At 35.2% G+C, this 12,710-nt stretch overlaps 1 protein-coding gene across 1 annotated transcript in view; it reads left to right on the forward strand.

The window, feature by feature from the left end:
- Positions 1 to 2,768: 2,768 nt before the first annotated feature.
- LOC135216909 (cysteine sulfinic acid decarboxylase-like) overlaps positions 2,769 to 12,710 on the forward strand; it is a 32,856-nt gene continuing 22,914 nt past the window's right edge. The window contains exon 1 of the mRNA XM_064252454.1: positions 2,769 to 2,844. The gene's annotated coding sequence lies outside the window, so the exon portion shown is untranslated. The remainder of the gene's footprint in view (positions 2,845 to 12,710) is intronic.

Consider the following 12,710-nt stretch of genomic DNA (forward strand, 5'->3'; position numbering starts at 1 on the left):
CTATACGTAACGAAGGCTAAACCTCTGGCAACAATGACATACAAATTTAAATACAAGCAAAGCAGTACACCTTTATGAATTCTGGAACCTCTCCACTGATAATTGTCATGATGAACATACCAACAAAATATGTTAATAAATACAAAAACACTTCGATTATTAGTCTAACTCCCAAAATAAGTTTCCAAAGATATTACAGTCTACTTTATAGGTCACAATCAGATTGACAAGATGTAGGGAATAGTTGGTAATTATCAAAAACATAGTAGACAAGCTTGATTTGATAACTGCTATATCCAATGTCAAGCAATTTTTATTTATTGGCTATCTACCTATTTACTGAAAAAAAAAAATAGCCGGTACCGTATATTGGCTTTAAACCTTCACCAATAATTATCGTCAGAATGGTGACTTCATGAGGCTCCACCCACTTTCGCCTCGTTATAATTCAGGATAACACTGAAGGCTACCATGGGCATTGTTGGATTAGAAAATTTAACTTCTGGCTATAAAAACTAACTTCTCGAGTAGTTGTAAGAAGTGCTAAATGATCCTCAAGGATCCCAGCAGTTGGCCTAAACGTTTAATTCATGTATATTACTGCTATACTGTTGCGGCACTACTGCTACAGTAGTATTACTACGCTAGCACAGATACCCCACCCACATCTATGTATCGTTCCGCCATTCATAAAGTCTTTGGGTTTCAGAGCCGATGGAATTTCTGTCTGGTGGATGGGCGGGGCAACATTTAGTTAGAAGGTGTTTGTTTACCTTGCTTACGTAATGAATGTTTTTCGACTCTTGGCTCGTAATCATTGGCCATGGCGTCGGCTAGATAATTTTTACTCTATAAAAATTAAAACTATCGGGTTTAGGCTATTGATAATGCTGATAAAATTTGTGTGTGGTTGTAAAATATACATATGTCAACTTTCAGCTACATCCGATGTTTTGACAAGGAGCAAAGTCCAAAAAACCATGTTACAGAGACCCTGAATCTCATAGTAGATGACAAATAAGTTAAAAATTATACTATAAACTAAATTACAGAAGTTTCTTATGTAGATGAAAAAAAGGACAGGCAGATGGAGATGGCTATAAGACTTCCTTCGCATAACCATTAGGAGAACAGTATGTGACAGCGTCAACTTGAATCCGGTGAGCATCATTCAGACCTACTTGGATATCAACTACGGGAGAGGAAGCTGGGAATGAGTGGAGACTTGTGAAGGGTAAAGAATAATAGGAAAATCTCGAGTGGCAGAATTGCACAGAGGCCCTTAGCGTCATTCGGCTTTGGCGACGCTAATGTTGAGTAAATATTTCCATTGTGTTATTAGTTCATTGCGAAATTTCCTCTTCTGGACATGGGCATTACACGAAATTTGTCAATAAAAAAAAAACTTTTAGCAACACCTTATCTTCAATCATTCAAAGAAAGTGACATATCCCAAAAAAGTCCTTAATATGACAGGAAAACTACTGACCTACAATTGTTATGATTAACATCTGCATGACGTCAGTCGCTTCTCGGAACACTGTCCTTTACTACAGCTGTATCCTAAGTTATAGGAACATATAGAAGCGGAGGGGATTTCCGTAGTAGCCGACGGATGACCATTGACTTTAATTTTACAGTAAAAACTGGGGCAACTCTTAGTGCACGTGCGTGCCCATACGCTTATGACTATAATTTACAGATATGTGACAAAGTATGCTAGATGGCACGGGTGTCTTACACTGGTTAATTTATATCACATCATTTTTACATTACGAAAGTGCTCTCTGCAGATGAACTGTCAATTGAAAGATAATATTATAATACATTTATTCGGGTTATCGGCACCCCCTTTTTTTTAATAACGATAAACACCAAAAACTCAAGACCTGTCTTCCTACCTCCATAGAAACTAGCCACTGTTCTTAAATGAACGAAGAAGGGATAACGCAGCAGGAGAAATGACCTCTACGTTGCAGACGTCACTTTTACGTCCGGAAATGTTTATTAGAGATGTTTTCCTCTTGTGGGATAATAGAGGCCGTTTTTCTGCTTTCAGTACATTCTGAATTAATCTAGGAGAACTTTCCCGTAAATTATTCTGCATTAACAAAAGATTTCTGAGAATCGGTTAGTAACCCGTTTCGAAAGAGTTCGGAACCAGATGGTCGCTTTGGTTTTTCTTATCAGTCACCAGGTCTGGTGCGACATTAGACCAAACTAATACAACAAGTGGAATTTCCAATAAAAAGAAACTTACATTACAATAGAAAATACAACAACCATTACAAGTTGAGACTGAATTTCTGAACAATCTATAAAGTAGCAGAAGACAATATATGAAAAAGCTAATGACAAAAAATCCATTACAGTAACACGAAAAGATACATCAAAATAAAATAAGAAATTCGTAACATCTGCAAGAAAATTGTGGTCTTTAAGCAATATTTTGAAAAGACATCTCGTTTTATAAATGAAATTTCTTCTTTTGAAGAATCCTAAATGTCTACAGTTTAATTGCACAAACAAGGACAATTTCCTGTATGATTTTAAACAGAATGTATCATTTCACATTATCCCAAACAAATAATAACATCCCTATTCAAAGGCGCCAAAAAATGAAAACGTTGATGCTCTCCTCAAGGACAAAGCTTACGTGTAAATTCAAAGGAAATCAGGAGAGAGAGAGAGAGAGAGAGAGAGAGAGAGAGAGAGAGAGAGAGAGAGAGAGAGAGAGAGTCACAATGTTACATCATTATCATCGGTAGGTTGGCACTCCTGGACAGTATAAAGCCGCCGGGTTAAGGGAGGTCTTAACCTAGTGCCGCGCCAGCATCGATAGAGGTAAGAGATTCGCGTTGGCTCTCGCCGTCCTAGCTAAAAACGATACTTTTAATATGCCATGCATGGCAGTCATTTGCTGATAGTTCTAGGGTTTCTGACTGGGATTTTGTTTACGAAATACGCACTGCCAATTTTGTGTTTTGAAATAAAAACGATTTGTTGCAGTTATTGCAATGTGTAAATAACGAGACTGTGACCGTCTACCGGCGACTGTGAATACACGCGCGCGCAGACACAAATGTACAGACAGACAGACACACACACATATATAAATATATATATATATATATATATATATATATAGATATAGAATAGTATATAATACTATATATTGTTAATAGACGTCACTATCATCACATAACCATACAAAGCCTATTGCAGAGGAATTCAGTGTAAAAAAAAGTAAAACAAAAGTGAATCAAAACGGATGAAGGAATTAAAGCAAAGCAAAGAACGGATATGAGCAATAATCATTTGCTTATTAAGGAAGTACCGGCTCGCAGGTAAATTAAAAAAAAGAAAAAAAATTATAAGAGAACATCGATTGCATTATTTCATAATCTTGGTGAGACTCAGAATAACGCTCTGTACAGCATTAATATTATATATAATATATATATATATATATATATATATATATATATATATATATATATATATATATATATACACACAGGCAGATTTTCAGACGGGAAGCTCACAAAGTGGACGCGGGGATTATAAGTGAATAAGTAATAAAAAGCCGAGAGCTCTCTTCTCTCATTCAGAATGTATAATTTTTCTTTGAACCCGAGACAAAATTGGTTTCAAAATGTCGTCCTCTGTATCAGTTTCATGCGCGGAAGCACTTCCGGTCATGTTTCAGTCAGTGAGAGACCATAACTTTTTTCAATATGTGCCCTGTTTCTAGTAGCACACTCTTTTGCATGAGTCCTGGAGCTACTTCGGCATCTAGTTTTTCCAGGTTTCTTTAGGGGATCTTGGGATCGTGGCTAGTGTTCTTATGATTATGGGTACAATTTCCGCAGGCATATCCCATATCCTACTTATTTCTATTTTCAGGTCTTGCTACTTATCAATTTTTTCTCTTGCTTTCTCTTCTACTGTGGTGTCCAATGGTATTGTGACATCAATGAGTGATACTTTCTTCTTGATTTTGTCAATCTACATCACGTCTGGCCTGTTGGCACGTTTCACCCTATCTGTTCTGATAAAATAGTCCCAGAGGATCTTTGCCAGATCGTGTTCTACCACTCCCTCAGGTGTGTTCGTACCACTTATTACTGCAAGTTAGTTGGTGTTTCCTGCACAGGCTCCAGTGGAGGGCTTTTGCTACTGAATCATGCCTCTTTTTGTACTGGTTTTGTGCAAGTACCGGACATTCGATTGCTATGTGTTTTATGGTCTCGTTTTTTATATTACACTTCGGGCATATGGGTGAGTTGTTATTTCCATCTATTGTTCTTTGGACATATCTGGTTCTTAGGGCCTGATCTTGTGCCGCTGTTAGCATTACTTCTCTTCCCTTCTTGAGCTCTCCCCTCTGTAGCTATTGCCACGTTTCATCGCTCGCCAGTCTGTCTCTTGTACTGTCCATGCATTGGCTTGTTGTGGCATTCCTCCTGTCTCTGTATATTTCTGTGTCTTCGTCTACCTTTATCAGTCCTTCTTACCATGCACTCCTTAGCCACTAGTCTTTCCTGGTTTTCAGATATTGCCCCAGTGCTCTGCTCTCGACGTTGACGCAGTTCCTTATGCTCAGTAGCCCTCTCCCTCCTTCCTCTCGCGTTATGTATAGTCTGTTTGCATTTGCTCTTAGGTGATGTTTTCGGCATTGAGCTTTTAATTGAGGGTTCAGTCTTGAACATTGTGAAATGGTCAGTGTCAACATTTGACTTTCACCACATCAGACACTTGCTAACCAGTACCGTCATGAGAGAAGAAAATTAATAAAGTTAAAATAAACTATATAATAAAAGTAGGGAATTGATTTATATAAAAAAAAGATTAGGGCACATTTCTAGCATGGAATTATTGCATTCCTATGCTGATGATACAATGTAAAAATGGGATTCTCTTACCAATGTGGAAAAAAGCCTGCAGTAATTATTTTTTTATTTTCCTACTTTTGAATATACTGCAACAAAACCTAACTTTGCACAGACCAACTGAAGAAACGTATATTGGTAATCTTAAAATTTCCTTTCTCCTACCAATGTGGAAAAAGAGCCTGCAAAAAAACTAACTTTGCACAGACCAACTACTCTTAAAATATCTTTGCATAGCGATGTGTAATAACCGGTGTATATATAACATTAAACTATAAATACCAGGAAAGGTAATTTATCAGATCTGCATGATGCAATATTTTTACACCTTTAATACAGTAATTTATATTTTGGGGAACGGTAATACTTTTTGCTAATTTTAACTTGTCATTTTCACTTTCATCTTTTATCTGATAGGTAAGATGGGTGAAAGAGGAGTGAGGGCAGTTAGCTACTTAATCGTGGTAGGGTATAGTTTAGAAAGTTAAGTATTACAGAGAGTATTGCCAAGTGTGGTTCATCCACAATTTTATTTGGATAGGGGTACAATTTTTCTAACTAATATTAACATTATACAATAATGATTTTACATTATATTAACATGGTGAATTGTAGATTATATATTTTAAATTTTATTTCTTTATATTATAATCATATTTAACATCAGTTCCACTTTACTAATTTTAACCTTAATGTGAACTTATTATAATGATTTTGTATTATATCTACATAGTAAATTCTACATATTACTTTTTCACAAGACATTTGTTAACAGTATAATGGATGAGGTTCATCGCGATGAATATAATGAAGATACTCTTCTCCACCATCTGGGATCTGTGTTGTTTTGGTAGTTTCTCTCTTCCCCTTCCGATTCTTCTGCTAATTCACTATTGTATTGGACTAGTTTTCTCCATACATTGGTTGCCACTCTGTATAATCTCTGATTAACTGGTTCTACTTTGTATTTTTTGTGTATTCGTTCTATATTCAGATTGTCATCTTCTTGAATTTTTCTGACAGCAGACCTTAGTATCTTATTTTGGAATCTTCGTAATGCACTTATTTTGGAAGTCGATGCTAAACACGTGGGTAATGGTGGATATTACATTATTGGTCTGATTTGCCTTATGTAAAAATGAATTTTGATATTTATGTTCATATTTCCTTAACCTTTTCAGCTTTGTATTTTGTGTTCTTGCTATTCTTAGGCTTTCTCTAACATGTCTCGATAGTCCTCTTTGTCCGAGTTGTATTCCTAGTATTCTTGTGCTTTTAGTGAACTTCATTGGTTGTTGGTCTAACATTATTTGTGCAGATTTGTATGCAGACACCTATAGTAGTTGGAATTTAGATTTATTTGTCTTTATCCCCTACTTCTTTCCAAATTGATTTATTCTTTCAATTTGGTCCATTGTTTTTTGTGCTATTTGTCTTTTCAAAGTTGGGTCCCTTCTTCGTGTACGTTCTTCTGGGTGTATAACTGTTTGAGTTATATCATCTGCAAAGTAGACATCAGTACAATACTCTGATGGTGGAGTCACATCTGATGTTGGACTTAGTACAGATCCTTGTGGGACTCCACTTAGTAACGGGAATGGATTCCCTATGTAGTTTTGTGACTTGATTGCTGCTGTTCGATCTTTGATGAAGTTGCATAATATTTTCTCAAAAATGCCTGGAAGGTTGAGGTGTAATATTTTGTATTAAATCCTTGTATCCATACTTTGTCAAATGCCTTGGTTATATCTCTACATACTACGTTCCATAGACACTTTCTTCTTTGTGATAGTGCAATTCTCTCATATATTGTTGCTATTGCAATCTGGGTTCTTCTTCCTTTTCTAAAACCATATTGATTATTATTGTGTAGCTGAGTACCTTCTACGAATAACACTAATCCGTTGTTAATTATTTTTTCAAATACTTTACCAGGTATTTCTGGTAATGATATTGGTCTATAACTCTCTACCTGACACGTATCTTTTCCTGGTTTGGGTATCAAAATCATGATTGCATTCTTGAATATAATTGGAAAATATCGCATTGAGAGAGCCCAATTGTATATCTCTCTTAATTTTTCAAATGCAACGTTTGGTAAATTTTGAATTATGACCTCATTAATCCCACTTCTTTCTGGTGCCTTGTGTTTAAAATTTTAAATTATTATTTTGATTTCCCATACCTCTCTTTTCCTTGTTAGTGGGCAGTCTTCATTGATGATGCGGATTTGTTCTGTATCTATGTTGTTCAATGAACTCATTGACTATTGTCTCATGTTGGTTGTCGAAGTTTTGGTTATCCTCCTGCGTCATCTGGAATATTTCCTGCCAGTAGGCCTTGTGCAGTACTTCTTTCTCTTGGTCATCATATATGTTCTCATTGCTATGTTTTATGTATGGCGATGTATTAGTTTTGCTTCCCATCAGTCTTGAAACGGAGCTCCAAAATGGTTTTGGGTTATTGTACTGCATTTGTGTATTTGTTATCAGGTCTTCCTTATGTTGATAATATAATCTTGAGTTTTCTTGAACTAACTGTTCTTGTAATGATACATATCTTCTCATTAATGTGTTTTCCCAACCTGTTACAAGTACTGTATTTTGGATGTTGTTCTAGTGCCATGTATTAATTTTAACTTGCCACTACTAATAAGGTGTGGAAATGTGGTGTATTTAGTTATAGGTATATGATTTTTTATAGCTTCCTCTATATTTTTGTACCATTCTTCAAGTTCTTCGTCTACTATTTCTTTTGTTGTTTCTATTTCATTTGAATTTACTGTTGGTTGTCTACTCCTTTTTCCTTCAATTTCACCTTTGAAGCTTTTCGAACTTGCTCTTTTTATATTTGGTATTTCTAAGGATGGAATCATTATTGGATTTGTTGACAATGTAATTACCATTGGCATATGATCGGAGGAGGTTGCTGGTCATCTTGTAATGGCAATATTGAGGTGAATTTGTTATTTCCAAATATTATATCTGGCTTTCTTTTATTTTCTACGAAAGTATCAAAATCAGGTCCTATGTGTAGGATATACTTTTTATTTATCAACCTGACTATTTCTTTACCGGTGTAATTAGATTGCCTATATCCAAATAGTTGGTGTCTGGCATTTAAATCCGCAATGAGGAAGGTTGGTTCCCTCCTGTTCATTAACTTCATTACATCTAGAAGTGGGAAATGATGTCTTCTTGGCGGCTTGTAAGCAGTAGCGATCACCATTGGTCCTTTATTAGTTTGAATTTGGAGTGCTAAAAAGTAGTCTTGGAAATCATCTATCATTTTATGTCTAACATTGATATTGCTATTCTGGCAATGGGTTCATCAGCAAAGTGTTGCATATATGTGTTATGCCCAAACATTTTCATAGTTTCATTTCATTTCAAACCATGCTCATTTCAATTTTGTTAATTGTATGTGTTTTATTTTTGTGCGCACACAGCATTCAGTATAACTACTCTAAAATGACATGAAAACTAGTATCATACCATATACACTAATCTTACACAAACACATGAAGGGGAAATATTGTTAAATGAAAAAGTGGTCTGCAAGAGATAAATACAGTGAGATTATTATGTTACACAACTAATAAATATACAAACAGACATTGCATTTCATGGATTTATTATCATTATTGCTATCGTTAGCAGAGTATTAATTTTTCATTTCCGGCAATACAAGAAGTCATTAATGTTACAAACCATACCATTATGAAATCTCTTTGGTTGGGGGGGGGGGGGGGGGAGTTCCAGGGACATCATAGTATTTTAGTCACTTGAATTTATACATTAGGAGGAGTTTCATTAACATGCGTATTAACAAAAAATTTCGTTATGTACAGGATAGATGATGATGATGATTGTTATCATTATTAATCAGATATATTTAATAAAAAAACGCACTGGCGATACTGAATCCACAACTGATATTTTCGTTGCGTACTATAACAGTCAGAATTAAAAATGATATCGGAGACAAATTTTTTGAATTTTATTTTTCAAACATTATATTATTTTACTAAAAATAATATAATGTTTGAACATTATATTATTTTACTAAAAATAATGACTACTTCAGTAGCGTTACGCCTGTAGAGATTCTTCTCTATCTTTCGAATAGCGGCTTTTTCAGTACTATTTGAACATATAAGGAGGGTATAAGGAGGAAGGACACCACATTAGAAGCAGTCCACCCTCACATGAGAGAGAGAGAGAGAGAGAGAGAGAGAGAGAGAGAGAGAGAGAGATGACTTTGACGACTATATCATAGTTTATCTGGAAAAATTTAAATATAAATACATACACCGAGCTTGACCCTGCATTTGATAATTCCCTCCATAGGCGCTCTACTAGCCTGTTTAAATAGTACTGAAAGAGCCGCTGATCGAAAAATAGAGAAGAATCTATACAAGCATAACGCTGTTGAAGTAGCCATTACTTTTAATAAAGTATGCTTGAGAGAGGGTCTACTTATTAAGTATTTTTACTATTATCGCACTTAGTACTGATATTTCTAATCTCTCATTTGTAGCTTCCTGCTATACTGTACTATCTCAACATGTTTTTCTGTAGTGTTGACGCCCATAGCAATAAGAAAGAGACGCAAATGCATACAACTTCACATCATTACCTTTGTATGATTTTGTCATATTGCCAAGGTGCGCTTGCAATGCAGTAAAAAAAAATGTCATCAACACACGTCGCCAAATGATCGCATTTCTTTCACTAACAGGCAGAAAGCAAAAATCGATAATAAGTGAAGAACAAAGCTTTGGTCAACGCTGAATGATCTTAGGAAGCACTGGTTAGTACTATCAATAAGCCGTTGACTTGTAGTCACACCGTTTACAATGTGTGTGCGTTAAGTTGCCGACATGTGTTCAGGATATGTTTTACAGGTGTTGACGTACCCTAAATAAAAATTGTCTTACAAAGAAACATCCTGAACTTTGAGCTGGCAATCAAAGGCTTATAGTAAATCAAGCGAATTCATATTATGTTGAATACATATATAAATCTATAGGAATATAAGGAAATTAAGTGTCACAAGGTAATTATTTGTAGTTCCTCAAAAACCACTGAGCATTCTATGCTTAGTTTAAAAGATATCTCGAAGAATTTTGTGCCATTTTTTCGCATGACTGAAGTGAAATTTTGCATCCACAAAGCTTTTTCTTTACCTATGTTCGTATATACACATTGCATCAATAAATATACGTTTTCCCTACAATACATGTCTGTATAGAATTGTATACAAGTTAGGATAAACAGCCCACGAGTTTACGATTATGGACAGGTCACACATTCACGTGTCAAGGTCATGTACGTTCACATAAGTGACACGTGGCCATACGCTGAGTTAAGTTGCCGCGATCAAATGGATTCATCTCACAGGCCGATTTACGTAAAGCTAATTCATTATAATATAAGTATTAAGCCTACGCACTGTGCAATTACACCACAACTGGTGACAGCTATTGGTCTGTAGCTGCTGGGTAAAGAAGGATCCTTGTTTGGTTTCTTCATAGGGATGATTAATGATAATTTCCAGCTCTTAGGAATAATACCAGTTTCCCAGATTTCATTTATTACATCTAGGAGAAATTTCTTTGACTTTTCTGGGAGATGTTTCAGCATTTCATAAAGTATTTCATCTTCACCAGGGGCTGATGCTTTGGTATTCTGCAAGGCGTCTTTGAGTTCCAGCAGTTAAATTTTGCATTATATGATTCAAAATTATTTTCACTTAAATCAAGAGAAATCTGGGCATTTCTAATGTCTTGGAATTCTCGAGAATAGTTCCCACTACTCGATATTCTCGAGAAATGTTCTCCTAATTTTTCTGCCACCCTATCTAGTAGTTGGGTAATTAGGTCACCGTTTATCTAAAGGGTAGCCAGAGCTCTGTTCAGGGACAAACTTGCCATTTTAGTTTTTTAATTTTCTTCCAAATCGTTTTTGATGGTGTTTTTTTAGCTAATGCCATTTATGTAGCACATCCACGACTCTCTTTTTGCCTTTTTAAAATATTTATTTTGATTGGCCACGGCACGTTGGTAAATAACTGGCTTGTGCGTTTCCACCCCTCTCATAGTTTTTATAAAATTTTCTAGTGATCTTTCTCATACTATTGCAGGTTTTGTTCCATCAAGGAACTGCTGGTCTAGAGAGCTTTCCTTTCGTTGTTGGAATAGAGGCAGTTGCACTGTTGATGGTAATGTTATTAAAATAATTATATGCCTCTGAGATGGATGGAAATTATTTTATATTCTTATCCCTGAGAGCAGATTCGCTAAATTTCTTCCAGTCTGCTTCATCTCAGATGGCTGATTCTTAACCGATTTCATATGAATTGGGAAGTGGTCACTCCCATTTGGACATACATTAACTGACCATTCATAATCAATATAAATACTAGATGAGCAAATGCTCAGATCAATAGCCGAGTAGGTACTGGAGTAGATATCATGATACGTCATGGCTCCATTATTAAGTAATGATATCATGACCATTCATAATAAACCTCCAACATCCTACCCTTTGCATCTGCCATGTTCACATCCCAATTGGGGTTGTGAGCATTAAAATCTCCAAGAAGGAGGAAAGGAGTAGGAAGCTGATTGACCAGTAAATGAATATCATTATAAGTGAAATCCATATCAGGAGGAAGGTAGACGGAGCAGACTGTAATCTGCTTGTCTAAAATGAAATAGATAGATTAAGTTAGTATTACAAATTAAACAATTTGAATAAAATTTGTAAAAATTATCAGCTAGAGCCTGGTTCCTTGCGTTAAAACTATTTTTTACATGCTTTTATTTAGCTTGACTTCTGCATCTGTTTGATTGGGGCAAAGTTGTAACTCAATTTTCGACCTGTTCCCTTCGTCCGATGGACTTGAATTTTGCATGGTTACTCAATCTCGGTGACAATACAACCTTACATGATCAGCAGGTCAGCAGGGACCTCTAGTGACCCTACAGTGACCTCTCCCAGTATCTTAGGATTTTATTTTTCATACGTTAATAAATCTGCGGATTTTCCCATCTTCTTTGGCTTGACAGGATATCATGCTCAATTTCCTTAGCTACAATCATCTGTTACAATTTTTGTCAAAACAAAAAAGTATAAAATAAAAAATACATACAAAAAATAAGAAGACTTTTTTTTTATCGAAATGCACAAAAAAGTAAAAAACAATTTGTTTATACGCACTAAGCTTTTTCTTACAATTAATCATGTCTACAAAAATAAAAGCGTGGGATACCAAACAACATGGAAGAAAATGCCACGAGAAAAGAAGTATTTTTTTCTTAATTTCTTGTACCATTTCCTTCAATGTTTGAAGGCCACTTTTTGTAGACATGCTTAATTGTAAGAAAACCCCTGTGTGTCTAGAAAATTATGTTTTACTTTTAGTGCATTTTGATAAGTGTTTAAAATAAACTGTCAAATATTTTTTATTCGCCAATTAACTGGATGATCAGTATTCACAGCAGGAGATTGCTTCACATGAGTTTACTTAATTTGGTTATGTCTCACGTGCACCGTGTATAAATATTATGGACACTCATAGATACAGATGTTGAGTAACTGCGATGTGTATCCATAAATGAAGTTGGTCCTGTGATGAAAGGGACAAGCTTGGTGACCTCATGTCAATCCGTCAATGTGTCCATATATATATATATATATATATATATATATATATATATATATATATATATTATATATATATATATATTTTACGTATTGGGCAAGCCTTGTAGTCCCAAACGTAAGGGTAAAATTTAAGAGGGAAAATATGAGC

Source organism: Macrobrachium nipponense, chromosome 6 (genome assembly GCF_015104395.2).
Source record: "Macrobrachium nipponense isolate FS-2020 chromosome 6, ASM1510439v2, whole genome shotgun sequence".
Lineage (NCBI taxonomy): Eukaryota > Metazoa > Arthropoda > Malacostraca > Decapoda > Palaemonidae > Macrobrachium > Macrobrachium nipponense.